This window comes from Canis lupus, chromosome 2, assembly GCF_048164855.1.
Source record: "Canis lupus baileyi chromosome 2, mCanLup2.hap1, whole genome shotgun sequence".
NCBI lineage: Eukaryota > Metazoa > Chordata > Mammalia > Carnivora > Canidae > Canis > Canis lupus.
Window position 1 is genome coordinate 21,872,350 of NC_132839.1, and position 16,104 is coordinate 21,888,453.

The 16,104-nt window shown below is 34.5% G+C and overlaps 1 long non-coding RNA gene across 1 annotated transcript; it reads left to right on the forward strand.

Annotated features, from left to right (window-relative positions):
• The first annotated feature begins 3,547 nt into the window (after positions 1–3,547).
• LOC140613988 (uncharacterized) lies at positions 3,548–13,664 on the forward strand. Its single transcript, XR_012014903.1, has 3 exons — positions 3,548–3,657; positions 10,443–10,506; positions 10,603–13,664. It is a non-coding gene; the product is annotated as an uncharacterized lncRNA (long non-coding RNA).
• Positions 13,665–16,104: the final 2,440 nt, after the last annotated feature.

A 16,104-nucleotide genomic window follows, 5' to 3' on the forward strand; every position in this document is an offset into this window, starting at 1 on the left:
CCTTAAAATGGAGTTCTACTCAATCCTTACAAATGATGGTGTCAATCTATATGGATCAATATGTAGCATGTTGATGATACGTTGCTAAATGGTAAAGGTAGTTATCAAAAAAATATGTCCTACTGTGATCCTACTTTAAAGATACATATATTAAAAAAATAAATAAAGATACATATATTTTATCCATGCATTTTGAAAATAACATATAAAAATAATGCTTAAAATGTCACTAGTTATTCTATGCTAATAGTGGAATATACCTAATTGCAGTTATGGTGGTAGGATTATGGGTAATTTTTTTCTGCTTGCTTTTATTTTTTTTTGCATCTATTTTTCTGCATAAACATGAGTAATTTAGATAATAATTTTTAAATGCAACAAATACAGATATCAAAATACCATAACTCATAGCATTGCTAGCAGTATTGACCAGATGCTATGTTTATATTATAAGAGCTCACTTGTGCCACATTTGGTCTCTAACCTTCTGACAGGGTGACACCTCATGTCCAGAATCTCCACAGCACATCTATATAGGTGCTTACATTGGAGCCCGCAGACTTCAGTTGAACTGGAGAGAGTGAGCGCCACCATGCTCATCCACAGGAAAACATGGTAGTATTGACATTGTCTCACACTGGGTGCCTGTCTTGAAAGAGACTGTTCTTAATCCCTTACAAAACAGTTTACTAAGATTTCCGTGTGCTCTTGTTACAGCCTAATACTTCATTCTAAAGCAATTATCAAAAACAATGAGTTTTGCTCATTTGTATAGAAGCTCTCATTTATTTTTCAAGGAATCTTCTAAGCTATGGGCTGCTTTCATCTTTTCACATATTAGGAAAATAACATTCATAGGTTTTACATGACTTTTTTAAGGGGGCGGTGTGAGAATTCAAACTCCGCTATTTTTCTTTCAAATCTGAAGATTCATTTTATTTTATCACGTAGCCGTCTACACCTGTCTTTGAAAGCCATAGACTTTTTTTTTTTTTTTTTTTTTTTTTTTTAAGATTTTGTTTATTTAGGGCAGCCCGGGTGGCCCAGCGGTTTAGCTTTGCCTTCAGCCCAGGGCCTGATCCTGGAGACCCGGGATCGAGTCGCACGTCAGGCTCCCTGCATGGAGCCTGCTTCTCTCTCTGCCTGTGTCTCTGCCTCTCTCTCTGTGTCTCTCATGAATAAATAAATAAAACTTATTTATTTATTTATTTATTTATTTATTTATTTATTTATTTATTTATGAGAATAGACAGAGAGAGAGAGAGAGAGAGAGAGGCAGAGACACAGGCAGAGGGAGAAGCAGGCTCCATGCAGGGAGCCCAATGTGGGACTGGATGCTGGGACTCCAAAATCACACCCTGGGCCAAGGCAGGCGCTCAACTGCTGAGCCACCCAGGCGTCCCAAAAGCCATAGACTTTAAATAGCAAGAAAAGAAAATTCAAACACTTATGATTGTAAAATATGATTGATAAGAAATTATAAATAATTACTTCATAAACTAATTTCCAACTTTTGTCTTTATTTTACCGTTAGAAACAGCATAAAAGAGGAGAGAAAGGGAAACTATTCTTTAAATTCCCTGAACAGACTGTTTTCTGGAAGCTACTTCTTGCCCAAGATGTTTTTTTCTTTTAATTACTCAGCAAATAAAACTGGATTAAACACACTGTGCAATCTACTGATTTATATGTGTTACAAATGGTGTACTAGAAAGAAAACACTAAATTTGAGGAAAATATATATGACATAATCTGCAAAGTATGCAACTCATCTAATTCATCTAGTATTCTTCAGAATAATGAAAATTATCATTATATTTTTTAAAAGATAATGTGACATATCTTGAAAGCTAAAAGTAAGGTGAAAAATGGTCTAAAATATTTGTAAATCAAAGGTTTATAGTTGACTCTTTATAAAAGCATAATTTGGCATAATATTTTTCTGATGCTGAATGAGCCTCCTAGTGCATTAACATCTAACCAGCAACGATGTCATGCTGTATGAACTTCATTGTCAAAGTGTCCAATCAATTTGTTTGTATTATGAATCATCCCCTATTCCTACTGGTTTTCTGCACATTAACATTCGACTAATGGACTCAAAGTCCATGTTATGTATGTTAATCTAAAATTCCTGAATATACAACCTCTGCAGAAATAACTGAAAAGGAGAGTGTATCGGTCATATTACTTTCATGTTTGAAACCCAACAGTTGCACTCTCTGGGTCAATGCCAAATGGAGATTTTTCTAATAGGTAATACAACTTTTCATTACAAGTTGGGTCTGGCATGTGCTCTTGCAAATAGTCACATTTATTTTGTCTTGGTTGATTCTTTAATTAGTTATCAATGCAAGGTCAATAGTAACTCCTTTAAGTCCTCCAGCTATGGGAACTGGTCAACAGCCTGCTGAAATGCTGGTCACTTTTACATTATTTCATTTGTCTTCTTGTGTTTGCAAAAGTTCATTGGCATACAGACCCATGGGTCTGCATACTGTTTTTAAATGAGTTACAAACAGTCATTCTCATTAAAAGAATATGTATTAGAAAATTTGAAAAAGAAACAAAAAAGATCATGCAGTTCCACAGTAACCCAACCATTATTTGTGTTTATTATCTTCTAGTCTTTTTTATTAATGAATCTTTGAAAAGCATATTCTTTAAAAATTTTGCCTTATCTTTTTCTCCCTTTGACTTGTAGATATACATAATTGCAGGAATCATAATTCTTGGTTTGTGACAACATTCTAATTAGTAGTTCAAGCATGTACTTATTTGTAATAGTATAAAATCCCTCAGAAATTCACCATCATCCCCCAAAAAGCTATGAGCTTGACAAAACCTACATCACACACTGTCTCCCATCCCTCACCTGCCTTCTCCCACAGACATGGCATTCAGAATTCTATTGTTATTGTTCCCTTACTTCAAATATATGAAATATATATATTATATACATTGTATACATATTCTATACATTACAAATATATACATTTATTGTGTCTATACATATGTAAATTATAAATTATACTTTATGTGATCCTAAAAAATACATATTTTATTCCTGACTTTATAAAAAGTTTATACTGCATGTAATCTTTTGGAATCTACTTTTTTCATTTAATAATCTTATTATTAAGGCATAATGCTATCATTCTACATCACTTGTTATGACTGTATATTAAACACTGTGAATATATTACACTTTTTTCATCTATTTTCACTTGGATGGTCATTTGAGTTGCCATTGTTAGTCTTCATAACTGTCAGTTTTAGTAGTTGCATGGTCTTCTATTTTTTATTTAGTTGCATCTAATACCTTGCTCTATTGATTAAGGCTGAAGTGAGCACCTTTGTACGAATAGAATTTCTACACTAAATATTATACCTTAGATAACTAGAAATTGAATTATTAAGTTGAAAGATATGAACATAATAGATATTTCTAATTTGCATTCTGAAAAATAACTCCATCAGCAATTGTACAATTACTAGGTTGCCATAAGCATGGATTTATCTATTTTTGGTTGTTAATTTAAGAGATAGTTACGTTTTGTTTTTAGGCTTCATGACTTCAATCAATTAATATTGACATAGTAAGATCTGGAAACTTCTGATCTGATAATTTTTCATTCGTTGAGGAAAGGTTTTAAGGTAAGACCTTACAAAGGTAAGACATTACGAGTGAAATAATGGCTCACAGCCTGGGTTTAAAGTCTAGTTTCAAATTCTGAATGGAATATATTGCCAGTGAGCATTATCTATTCTTACTAAAGTGATCTTCAACTTGGAAATGATGAAGCTGAAGCTCAAAGAAAAGGCCAGACTTTCCCACAACTTATGTAGCTCATTTTCTGTCACACTATATTGCTTTCCATCTGATCAAATATAAAGTAGACCATCAAAACTTTCATTTCATTTTCATTTTGAATGATCTCCTTTCTACATTCCTGTAGGATTTACAATCCTGTCGTTGCAATGTACTCCTTGAATATGCTCCTATTATTGTTGTTGCTCTTTTTCGTGAAGAGTACTCTTTCCTTGCTGATTCTTCTCCCATGAATTCATCCCTCATAATAGGTTTCATCATGCTATGCCTAGCATAGTTTGTTAATACAGACTTGCTGAGCCGACCTGTCAGACATTATAGTTTCCCTACATTGGAGACACTTCCCTGGCATTCCTCAAAATCAAAGAATTATTAATTACCTAGTTTTGATATCTCATTTTCAACACACTCTTTTTAATATTTTCTATGTTCAGCAATATTAATATTAATTAACTATAGTTTGTATGACATTGTGGCATAATGTGTGTTGCAGTGCTTGTATAATTTATATAAATTTGTGCCACTGTTTTTATGCCCTAGGAGTGATCACATGACTTGGCCAATGGAAACAGTAATAGGAACTTTTTTTTTCAGGCTCACACAGGGTGAGAACACTTGCTGGCACTCATATAACACACTGCCACTCTCTTCTCAATAACCACAACCACAGACAATTGTCGTTCAGCCTGATTCATCCTTAACAAAGCAAACACATATTTAACACTTGGTCTTGATGACTAAAGTCAGCGATTTTACTCATCATAACTGCAAGTTCCCACCCTTTTTCTCCATGCCTGCAATCTGCATCTGAATTGCCTGATGATTACTCTTCTCGGTTCATTTTGCCCACTCTTATAAACAGTCACAAATCTTTGTGGCCCTGTGCAAAAATAGACCCCTGGATGGGTCATTCATTGTGTGTCCAAACATTGGACAAGTTTGTAAAGCAAATTCATATTTTCACTTCTGACATATTTCTCCTAACCTCAACCTGGAACAAATAGCTTTCCCTAGGTTTTATGTAAAAGGAGTATGCCCATATAGAACATGTTCTCTTTTTCTTCCTCCTTCTGATAGAGCAATTTCTTTAACTATAGAAAGATGAATTTCGCACATTTATCACATAAAAGATTCTCAGCCCTCTTCCTCAGTAACCTAACTATAGCACACAGCATTTAGTTACTAAAACCCTTTGCTGTATTAAATACATCCTTTCTTTGCAGCCATGACAGTCTATGCATTTCTCAGAACATAGGTCAGTTTTATGTGCACAAAAAGTGGACGATGAGCCCTTTACATACTCTTCTCAATGGTAAGCATACTCTGCACTATAATACATAATGCATTTTCTCAAGGACTTTTTTATATTTTGCAAACAAGAACTGAAGGTATTTGGTAGATGTGGAATCCAATTCACAGAAAGCTGAAATAACCAACCTGAGCTCAAGCAGACAGTCCCTGGACAAGTTTGTTCAGAACCTTGACCTTTTAACTCTGTCTTTTGCTTTAACATTATGTAGGATCGATTTTTTTTTTCCACTCAGCTAGAAGAAAAAAGAAAAAGCTTTAACAGACATTTGAGAATGAATTGTTACCTCTTACTCATCTTGATACATAAACCCTTGACTGTCAATGCTAAGCAAGAAAATATCAAGGGAAGAAATTCAGTTATATTGAAATACCATCTACAAACACCACAGGAAATGCAGACCACTTTAAACTGCTAAATTCCGGTAGCCGTGAACTTTTGAATGGATTATGCGAGACAAAAGTTAATTTTGATATTGGTTGGATCTTAAAACATATTTTCCCATAGAAACTATGTGTATCTGCTGATTCTATTCTTGGAAAAGAATAGGGAAAAAAGCCTATTTAATGCAAAATAGACTTAAACGATGGTAATAGTACTATTTCAACTACACCTCACATGTTTCAATGGGAGAAAAACATTTCAAGCTCCAGACTTTCACACCAGAACCACTTCAAAAGCAGATGTGACTGATTCTGGTGGTAGCAGGAGATGCATAAGGAATAGGCCAAGTGACAGAAAAGCTAAAGATAGAAGCAGGTTTTAAAACCAGGATCTTAATTCTGCATTTCTATAGGAAAAACACACTTTTCTATCTGCATAAAGGATGTCAGATAGTCTTAAGGTTCTCTGTATTGAAAGAGAATGAGTGGTTACTCTCTAGCAAGTGGGAATCTGCATGCAGACCATCCCTCATTCAACATGTAGACCTGCATTGTGTGCAAGAGAGCAGGTCTCTCTGCTGGTGGCATAAGACCCAAGATAACACAGGAAGGAAGTATCATTGAGGAGGGAGAAAACATGGCAGGTTAAGTCTGGGTAAGGAATTGCTTAATTTGTAGAAAATGCACCACTAGTGGTCATAGTGAAGAAGAAGAATATATTGAATTATGAGTCATACTCAAGCCCCACCTTTAGTATTTAGTTGGGAAAATCTGCTTTGATCCCTGGTTTCCACTTCTCTGAACAGAGAATATTAAGTTCAATGATTTCTCAAGGCCTTCTCAGCTTTAAAATGCTATCTTATGATACCAGCATGCACACACAATACAGTTGTCGGAGGGGCCAAGTGGGAACCTGGCAGAGACCTACGTATGGAAAATGAAGACCTGAGATGAAAGTGACTGGGTAGCAGCCAGAGCCCAGGGAAATGAAACAGAACCCAAGGTGGAAAGTGGGACTTGGAACCAAGGTAGAGCCCATGCTCAAAGACCAGACTTTTTAAACTGCTTCCAGGGTAGCTTGACAGTGAGTTGGCACCAGGTATCAGAGTACTGAGCAAGATCACATTAATACCTTGTGTCTGGTCAGGATTTAACCTGGAGATTATGGCAGAAAGAAGGCATCTTCAGTCATCACATCATGTTGCGTGGTAGGGATTTCCAAACTATTCACACTCTTTTATTTTAACTTGGATTAGTATGCTTTTTATTTTGACTTTCTCCTTCCCTGCCACCCCACTGAAATTTACTACCACAGTAAGCCATTATTTCTGATGAAAATAAGCCACAGCCCTGGGATGGTGATGGGGAGAGGATAGGGTTGAGAGTTTTGATCATGTTGGGAGAAGAAGGGAGGGTATACAGTGACTGAAACCAGGTGGAACCTAAAAAACATATTGACCATCTGATTGCTTTAAGCCAATATAGTATTATATTATATGGTCTCTCTTGCTTGGAATTAGTTAGTTCTAATTTATTTAGCTGTTAAATGAAGATGTATACTATATCCAAAGTATTAGAAGTAACTATTATAATGTTACTCCTAAAAACTTCCTGTTCTTATCCATGGCCTTGAAACATGATAATGCATTAGTACATTATGTTATGAAGTGTTCTGATATTTCCCCTCAGTTCATGTTGATTTTGCAGACATGACTTTAGAAAACATTTTGTACACAGCTAAGATAAGCAAAAAAACATGAATAGACATTTTGCCAAAGAAGACATAGAAATGGTCAATAGACACATGAAAAAATGCTGAACATCATTTGGCATCAGGAAAATTCAAATCAAAACCATAATGAGATACTATCTCACACCAGTCAGAATGATAAAAATTGACAAGTCTGAAAGCACTTGATTGATGAGGATACAGAGATTGAGGAATATTAAATATTGATGAGGATACAGAGAAAGTGGAACCCTCTTATACTGTTGGTGGGAATGAAAACTGGTGCAGCCACTCTGGAAAACAGTATGGAGGCTCCTCAAAAAGTTGAAAATAGAACTACCCTATGATCCAGCAATTGCACTACTGAGCACCCCAAAGATACAGATGAAGTGATCCTAAACGGCACCAGCACTCCAATGTTCACAGCAGCAATGTCCACAATAGCCAAACTGTGGAGATGTCCATCCATAAATGAATGGATAAATGGATACATATATATGTAATGGAATATTACTCAGCCATTAGAAAGAATGAATGCCTGCCATTTATATTGATGTGGGTGGAATCAGAGGGTATTCTGCTGAGTGAAATAAGTCAATCAGAGAAAGACAATTATCATATGGTTTCACTCATCTGTGGAATAAAAGAAACAGCACAGAGGATCATAGGGAAAGGGAGAGAAAACTAAATGAGAAGTCATCTGAGAGGGAGACAAACCATAAGAGATTCTTAACTATAGAAAACAAACAGGGCTGCTGGAGGAGAGGTAGGTGGGGGGATAAGGTAGTTGGATGATAGGCATTTAGTAGGGCATGTGATGAGATGAGCACTGGGTGTTATACACAACTGATAAATTACTGAACTGTACATCTGAATTTAAATAATAAAAAGATAAGCAAGACAATTATTTATGAAAATTTACTGCATTGTTTTACCTGTAATATTCTTCAGTAGATAGATGATTGTCTACCAATTAAAATCAAGATTTTAAAGATTTAAAGAAAGAAAAAGACATAATTCATTGCTAAACAGTTGGTAAGAACAATCATATTACAAAGAAGCAGAAGAGATCAATCAATGTGGAAAATCATTTAAACTTAAAAACACATTTTTCTTTTAGAATCCCTGTAATTGATAAGAAGTTTTCTGGTTTCAATTAAGTGGTTGAGAAGCCTCTATGGCATATTCACAGACATGATACTTATGCTCCAGGTGGTTTAGCCTCATATTTAAAAGAAAAAACATAAACTTTATTAACAAGTAACGTGGATCAAAGTTTCACTATCACCTGAAACACAAACATAGACTTTCATGAGATAATCAGCTCTACCATAAATAAGTAGGAAAGATATTTAATAGCAACAAAAGCAATTTTTCTCCTAAATTAGTTGTTAGAAATTTCAACTCCTATGGAATCTCACAGAAGCTATAATATTAAAGAGAGATTTATGTCAACTATACATCATAAGAAAAAAAGAGATTTGGAGTACAAGATAGAAATATGAAGCTAAATTATAAAACAGGGCTCAATTATAAAATGGGATATTTAAGCATGACAAACGTAAGAGCAGGGATTCTTAAATAAAAAGTTGTAATAAGTTAGATGTGAAATTTCAGTGCAGTATGAGAATCAAATTATCATAAATCTGGATATTGGGTCTATAAGAAGGAAAAAATTCAACTAATATTCATTAAGAACCTAAAAAAGCCTGGTGCTACTAGGTCCTTACATAATAGATCAATATTAATATTGACAATATGGCAGACAAAGAAACTGAGGCTCTAAGAAATCAAATAAATTTGTTTAAAATCATATACATAGTCCTTTTGTTTCCATGAAATAGTGCTCTAGATCTGTGGTATGCACAGGACAATCCCATGTTGCTCATATGTTCTTTTAAGCATCTTACTATTTTAAATATTTGAAGATATTTATCATTTGCAAAGATGGAAGTTTTATTTGATAAGAACTATTAAAATAAGATTTGTAGTCAAAACAGGTGCCGTGTTTTGCCATTTGACCTTGGGCAAATTGCATTATAGGTGTGGAGGACATTGTGCCTCATTTTCCTCATCTATAAAGATTTATTTATTTATTTATGGGGAGGGAGAGCACATGAGCAGGAGAGGCAGAGGGAGAGGGTGGGTGAATTTCAGGCAGACTCTGCTCAGTGTGGAGCCTCACGTGGGGCTCCATCTTAGGACCCTGAGATCACCACCTAAGCCAAAACCACTATTCAAAAGCTTACCTGCACCACCTATAAAATGGGCACAAGAGTAGAACCTACCCATAAGGTTGCTATGAGAGTGCAATGATATGTCAGATGCCTTGAAAGAGATTGAAAAATAAGAAACAATTGATAAATTATTATTTACCCTTATTATCTTTCAGATATTTCATTGGTTTAAATAATCATTTTTAGATTATAGAAGAAAGGAAATGGGCTTAAATAAAACACACTACTTACTCTCATAAACATTAACCTTTCAAGATTAAGTTAGGTCAATTACTTAAAGTGCCCAAGTGGTATTGTTGAGAGTGATCGCTGATGTGAAGCCAATCATTCTATGTCAGGTTCTCACTAACCCAGATAAATCAAATCTTTGGAAGATTTCAAGTAAAACTAGATGGCGATTATGAAGTACTAAGTGAACACCCTGCATATGTTGAAGACCAAAAGGATGATCCAGTAATTACGTCATGTTTACCTTAAATTGTTAAACAGGTTTTGAACGCTTAAAAATTATTTCTACTTGGACTTCCTTAGCACCTAAACTGGATAAAAATAGTGATGTTACTCTCTCAGGGAAACAGTTTCTTTTTGCTTTTTTTGTGAAAGCATTTTGAAAAGTTGGAAGTAATGTATTATCACAAGAAAGTGTCAAACCAGAAACAGTGAACTTTTCTATGTGGTAAATTCTGAACAGTATAAACCTGTAAAAAAAAATGACAGTAAATATGTAATGTAAATAGATTTCTGGAGACTAATTAGAAAGTAGAAAGTTTCACATAAGATTATGAGTGTGTTCCTAGAATATCCTTACAAGCCAGGGTCTCTTAGGATACCTGAGAAAAATGAGACAGCAGTTTCCTGATCTGCTTGCTCAGAGGGCAGATGTATCAAGGGAGGAGAGCCCATTGGGTCTCATTCTTTGTTTTTTCTCTTGATTTCAACTGCTTGTTTCCAGTCCTGTATATAAAGGGGAAGGGAAGATAAAAGACTTGAAGCATCTTGGTCAGAAAATCCATGAGGTACTTGTATATGTTTGTTCTCTTTAAATGCAGCAAAAATTGTGATTTATTCTAATTTCCAAACAACTAAACTCATGTTTTTTGAACCTCATTCAGGAAAGAACTTTCAGTCTCACATTGTGACGATAATTTAATAGAAGCAATGGCTCAGAAGATGGAGGAATTTTTTTAAAAAGAAAACAAATTCTTTTCTGCTGTCACAGAATGAGGTAGATGAGACACGTGAATGGGAGACAACTGTTCAGACTTGATGGCGTACACCTTCAGACAATCTGTGTTATTAAAAATAACATTTGAAAATACTGAAGCTGTAGTTCTTAGATATGGCCAATGTGTATTTTACCTAATGATTTAAACATTTCTGAAAAACACTCTTAGCAATTCAGAAGAACCTAAATGATGAAACTGAGAATGAGAAGCTAGATATTCTTTAGCAATCACTTCCATGAAGAAGATAATCAACATGAAAAAAAATAACAAAAGCAACAAACTCTGTCTCTGTCTTCACAGTTCTGCATTGGAAGCAAACAGCTTTGCTCCTCTTAGAGGTGTTGTCAGAGGTGTTGCCCCGCCCTTGCTCCAGAGGGCTGCTCACTTGCTTTTCACATGAGGTGGCTCCATAATCCAAGAAATTTATAGAGGAAACATGAAGAATTTGTCAGTAATTTTAACACGATCCTTTCCAAGTGTATTCGTTGATTATTAAAGATCAGCCATCTCCCTTGTTTCATGGAAGAAATTTTTAAAGGCTCATTACAGCCCAGATAAGGGAACAGAGACTGTCTTGTCATTAGGCTTTTATTGCATTCATAAGATGTGTTGCATCCCTAACAACAACTGAGTGAATTCCATTTCACCTTTTCTCCACCCACAGTGCTGCCTGCATCAATTATCAGGGTTGAAAAATGATGTCTGGGTGTCATTGTCAAAGTAAAAAAGGGCTTGACCTTGTCAATCCGGTCACAATTAAAGGGTGCAGTATGACCTTGGAGTAGAGTTTTAAAAAGTTGGTCAGATGGAAGACAAATAAAAATATTGCTGGTTAAATTGCAAAACTGTAATAGTGGCAATTTTACGGGATGTACAACTAAAAACAGTCTATTGAAACAATAGTCTGGAGCCATACAATTTCATTTGGAAAATCATTCTGAATAATTCAATTAAACAACCAAGAGGAACATGGCATCACTATATGTTTTATTTGTAGTTTAGAGTATGTCTTGTCTCTGAGTTTAACATTATTTCATTTTGGTGTAGAAGTTCTCAGTTATGTACTTCTTCCCATAATTTTCATAGGATGAATTAGGAGTTGTCCCATTGCATCTGGAGATTCCTTCCAGTGCCTCAAGGCTCTTTCTCCCCCATCCAGCATTAAATTCCTCTGAATTTTCATTCCCTCCATTGTGCAGCATAATGTGTGAATGTCCTCTTAAATAAATTGTGTTCCTGGAGTTCTTCCTTATTCTTTGATTGAAGGTAGACACTAAATATTTAGTCATTAGCGTCTCATAAGTGTACATGTCCATTTTTTTATGTAAGAAGTCACCAATTAAAACTTCCTACTTTTGAGAAAAGAAAGTATTCATTTAATTAAGATTTAATAAGTGTCCATTATATGCCAGGAATGATGTATACAATAGGCACTGGAGATAGACCTGTGAAACAAATTGACATCTCTGCAGCCGTACAACTTTTATTGTAAAGAAGATGAATAATAAAGAAAATAAAGTAAAATAAGAAGTATGTAAGATAGTTGATAAATGTTATGGAGAAAAATTAAGCAGGAAGGGGAGAGAATGGGCACTAGACAAAGTGGGAGTTGGTTCTAAGGAGAGTTAGGGTAGGTCTTGCCACAAAGGTCACATTTGGATAAATTTCCAAATGAAGTGAATCAGGGAGCCATCAGGTTATCTTGGGAAGAACCTTCCAAGCACAAGAAAAAGCAGGTGCACATGGAAGCCTGTCGTTTGGTGGAAGAATCACTGTGGCTAGAACTGAGGGCTTGGAGGAGGAATCAAAGTCTTAGAAGGAAAGGCGTGAGTGTTGGGGTCAAGAAGTTGGGGGAGGCAGATTTGTTACTACTTTGTTGGCCATTCTGAGGAGGTCAGTCTTTCTTTTCAACTAAGCTGGAAGCCACTAGAATAGAATCCGAGGGAATTTTAGTCTTCTCTTTAACAACTATAATGCTCTGAGGTTTTTTTTTATTTTATTGCAGATATTAAGGAACTATAATTCAATTATTTTTATAAATAGATTAAAACCTCCTAGCTGCTCACTTTATGTAGTATGATGTATAAATTTTAAAATAGATCCTTTTATATTAAATCTGTCAGGCTACAAATAATTATTTTTGTTTTTGGAAGCTGGAAGTTGAATTAGCCAATTTCACTGAGCCCACAGCATTTCCCAAGCAATTCCAAAACTTAACATGAAGCAGGGCCAGAGTTCTATCTAGCTGAGATGCTATACACATTAAAGGGAATCAATTAGTAATCTGGCTCAATGAAAAATTTCTAAGCTATAGCGGGAACCACAGAAGTTCCAGTAAAGATATGAAGAGAAAATATTTTTGAAAACACAATTTAATATGAAAGTTTTCTTTTTACCAGTAAATGTTTTGGAGCCTTCATAACACTTATGAACAATTATTTACTGCTTACTAAGTATAGATACTAAATAAACTCTATGTTTATTATCTTTATCACATAGTTATTATTTCCTATTATTTTTTATGTATTATTATCATCATTTCTATTAGTAGTAGCAGTATCTGTTATTACTAGTAGACATGAAAAATCAAGCTTAAAGTCAGTGGTCAAGTAATTTTTTACAGTGCAGAAGAGCCGTATTGGTTTCCACACCCAGTTTTGCTGACCCTAGAGCCTATACATTATGGAAAACTGCCTCTGCTTTATAAAGTTAACATTGCCAAACTTAGAAATCAACTTGCAAATCTATTATGCATGGAAGCGTTTAATGCTATGATTACAACATACTGCTTGTGTGTGGGTGACACATAGTAGGAGTCCATAAAATGCTAGTTCCCTCACCATTTCCCCTCATAATTGGTAAAAACAGTTCTTATTTTAAAAAGAGCAATAGGAGACTGCACGTGGAGTCTGTTTAAAGAATGTACTTCCTTTTTTATAAACACTTTTGCAGTATTGGGCATCATTTCATAGGGAAATGCACTCCTCCTGTTGATGCTTATGGTAATTCGCTACAACAACAGTGTAGACTGTACACACATAATGGTGATTTTAGAGTGGAAACATATCAATCACAATTTGTACATATAATTTTGGAAGACATAGTGTGCTATACAGTGTCTCCAAGGAATGTGTTTGTTCTGCAAGGAAATTAAATGCTGCTCTACAATAAATGTTACTGAATGTATCACCACTGGGCTCTACCTTACACTCAAACTCCTTGCAAAACTAGACTTTGACAAGTAGAAATTTGACAACCCTGAACCATCTGGAATCTTGACCCCTATTCAAAAAGATTCTTCTTTTGTACAACTAAAACCAGGCTCTCTCTCTCTCTCTCTTTTTTTTTTTTTTTTTGGTATAACTTATTCTCAGCTTCCATCCCCATATTTTAACTTTGGGTCATGTCAAGTCATTATTAATTTTTCCCCTCAATTACCTCATTCAAACACTGGAAGGTACATAAATTGTAACCGGTGTCTAATACCATCCTCAGGGTCCATGTCATGGGACTAACTTATAATGAGATCTTTTTGGCTTCTCCAGCAAAACTGAACCTTCTTGGATAATATCCAAGACATATCTGTCTTATAACAAATTCTGCTCTAGAGAATGTGGTAATACAAATGTAGACAACAGTAAATACATCTCCATGTCCAGTACAACAGTAACTTTAATTAAATATTAATTTGTTGCCTATAATACTTTACAGTTTTTAAAGAGATTTCAAATATATTATCTCATTCTACATGGCAGTCCTGGGTAACAGGTAGAATAGAAATTATACTCACATTTTACCCATGAGGAAACTAAGATTCTAAGACAATAGGCAACCTGTCTAAAGTTAGACACCTGGAAAGAATTAAAGATGGCTTCAAGTTGAGGATTTCTGACTCTTATTCCACAGCTCTTTTCACCACACCATTAAGTCTAAGTGAAAAAGTTGAAGTGAGGTCACTCATAAATTTGTCGGTGAAGTATAAGTACAATATTTTCTGTGGGGCCAAATATACAAAGAAATCTTGGAGTCATTCTTTGTTTGGCAATACAGATTTTTCCTGCAACTGTCAAAGTTTCATTCTGCTGAGAATACATTCTGCAATTTTTTCTGGGAGATTTTTTTCAGAGTATTAAAAACTTAAAAATTGTGAGTAATAAAGGTGTGAAATCATATAAAATTAACAATACTTTTTAAAATATAAACTGACACAGGATTAGCATGGAACAGTTAAAAACAGACCCATATATATTCCAAAGGAAACAGCGGTGGAAAACTTGAATTATTGGAAAATTGGTATTGTAAAAATTATCCATCTTCCTTACCCATCTCATAACAGAGAATTAAATATATTCCAAATGGATCAAAGAGTCAAATTAAAATATATAGGTAAGAATTTAACAAACTTTTGCTGAGTAGAGTTGCACATGTTGTAGGCTGCACATTCCAGCAGTTATATTCACATGGACTGTCACACCCTTTTGGGTGAGAAATGTTAGCACATTGTGACTGGATTTTGGTTGAGAATAATTTTTAAATGAGAAACATATAAAAATCACATAAACACATTTGAATACTATACATCAAACATTGTAAAATTAAAAGACAGACAAGAACTGGTAAGAACATTTGCCCCCAGTGCAATAATCTCATAGGATTGATGTAAGAAATACATACATATGTGTAATGACATCAAAATTAACTTTACAATACCCAAACCCGCAAGCACTATTCATTATTTGAATAAGTTAGGGTAATGCTAAAAGGTATAACAGAAAGACTTAACAATGTAAAATGGCTCAAAAATAATATAAGCAAATGTTCTTAAATTTTTTTGTACCTGGGCCATGTGAGTAGCCTGGTGAAGCTTAGGACCTCTTTTTCGAATAATGTCTTTAAATATATAACATAAAATGTAAAAGGTTTCAAAAGAAACCAATTAGATTTTAAAAAAAGAAACCAATTAGATTGAAGTGCAATAATAAAATATTACAATAACATGATATAATAATAAAGGTGCTTCTTAATTAAAATGTTAATAACAAAATATAGCAGCTAGAAAAGCTGTGTGGATTGGAAGAAGAGGAAAATATAGGCTTTCATGAGTAGGTAGTAGTCTTTGCCAAATCATCTATCAAATTAGCAATTTCATTTTTAATGACTACACAGTGAGGTAAAGCATAGGGTGAAGAAATGAGAACTGTTTTGGAAGTAAGTTATGTAAATAAACATTTTGGAGAGCAAACTGCCAAGATGAATCAAACGTTTTTAAATTGTTCAAACTCCTGAATCCACGAATTTAATTTCTATGAATTTTTCTCAAAAATACAAACTAAAGGAAAATTTATGCACACATGATTTATAGCAGCATTTAATTTAAATAATATATTT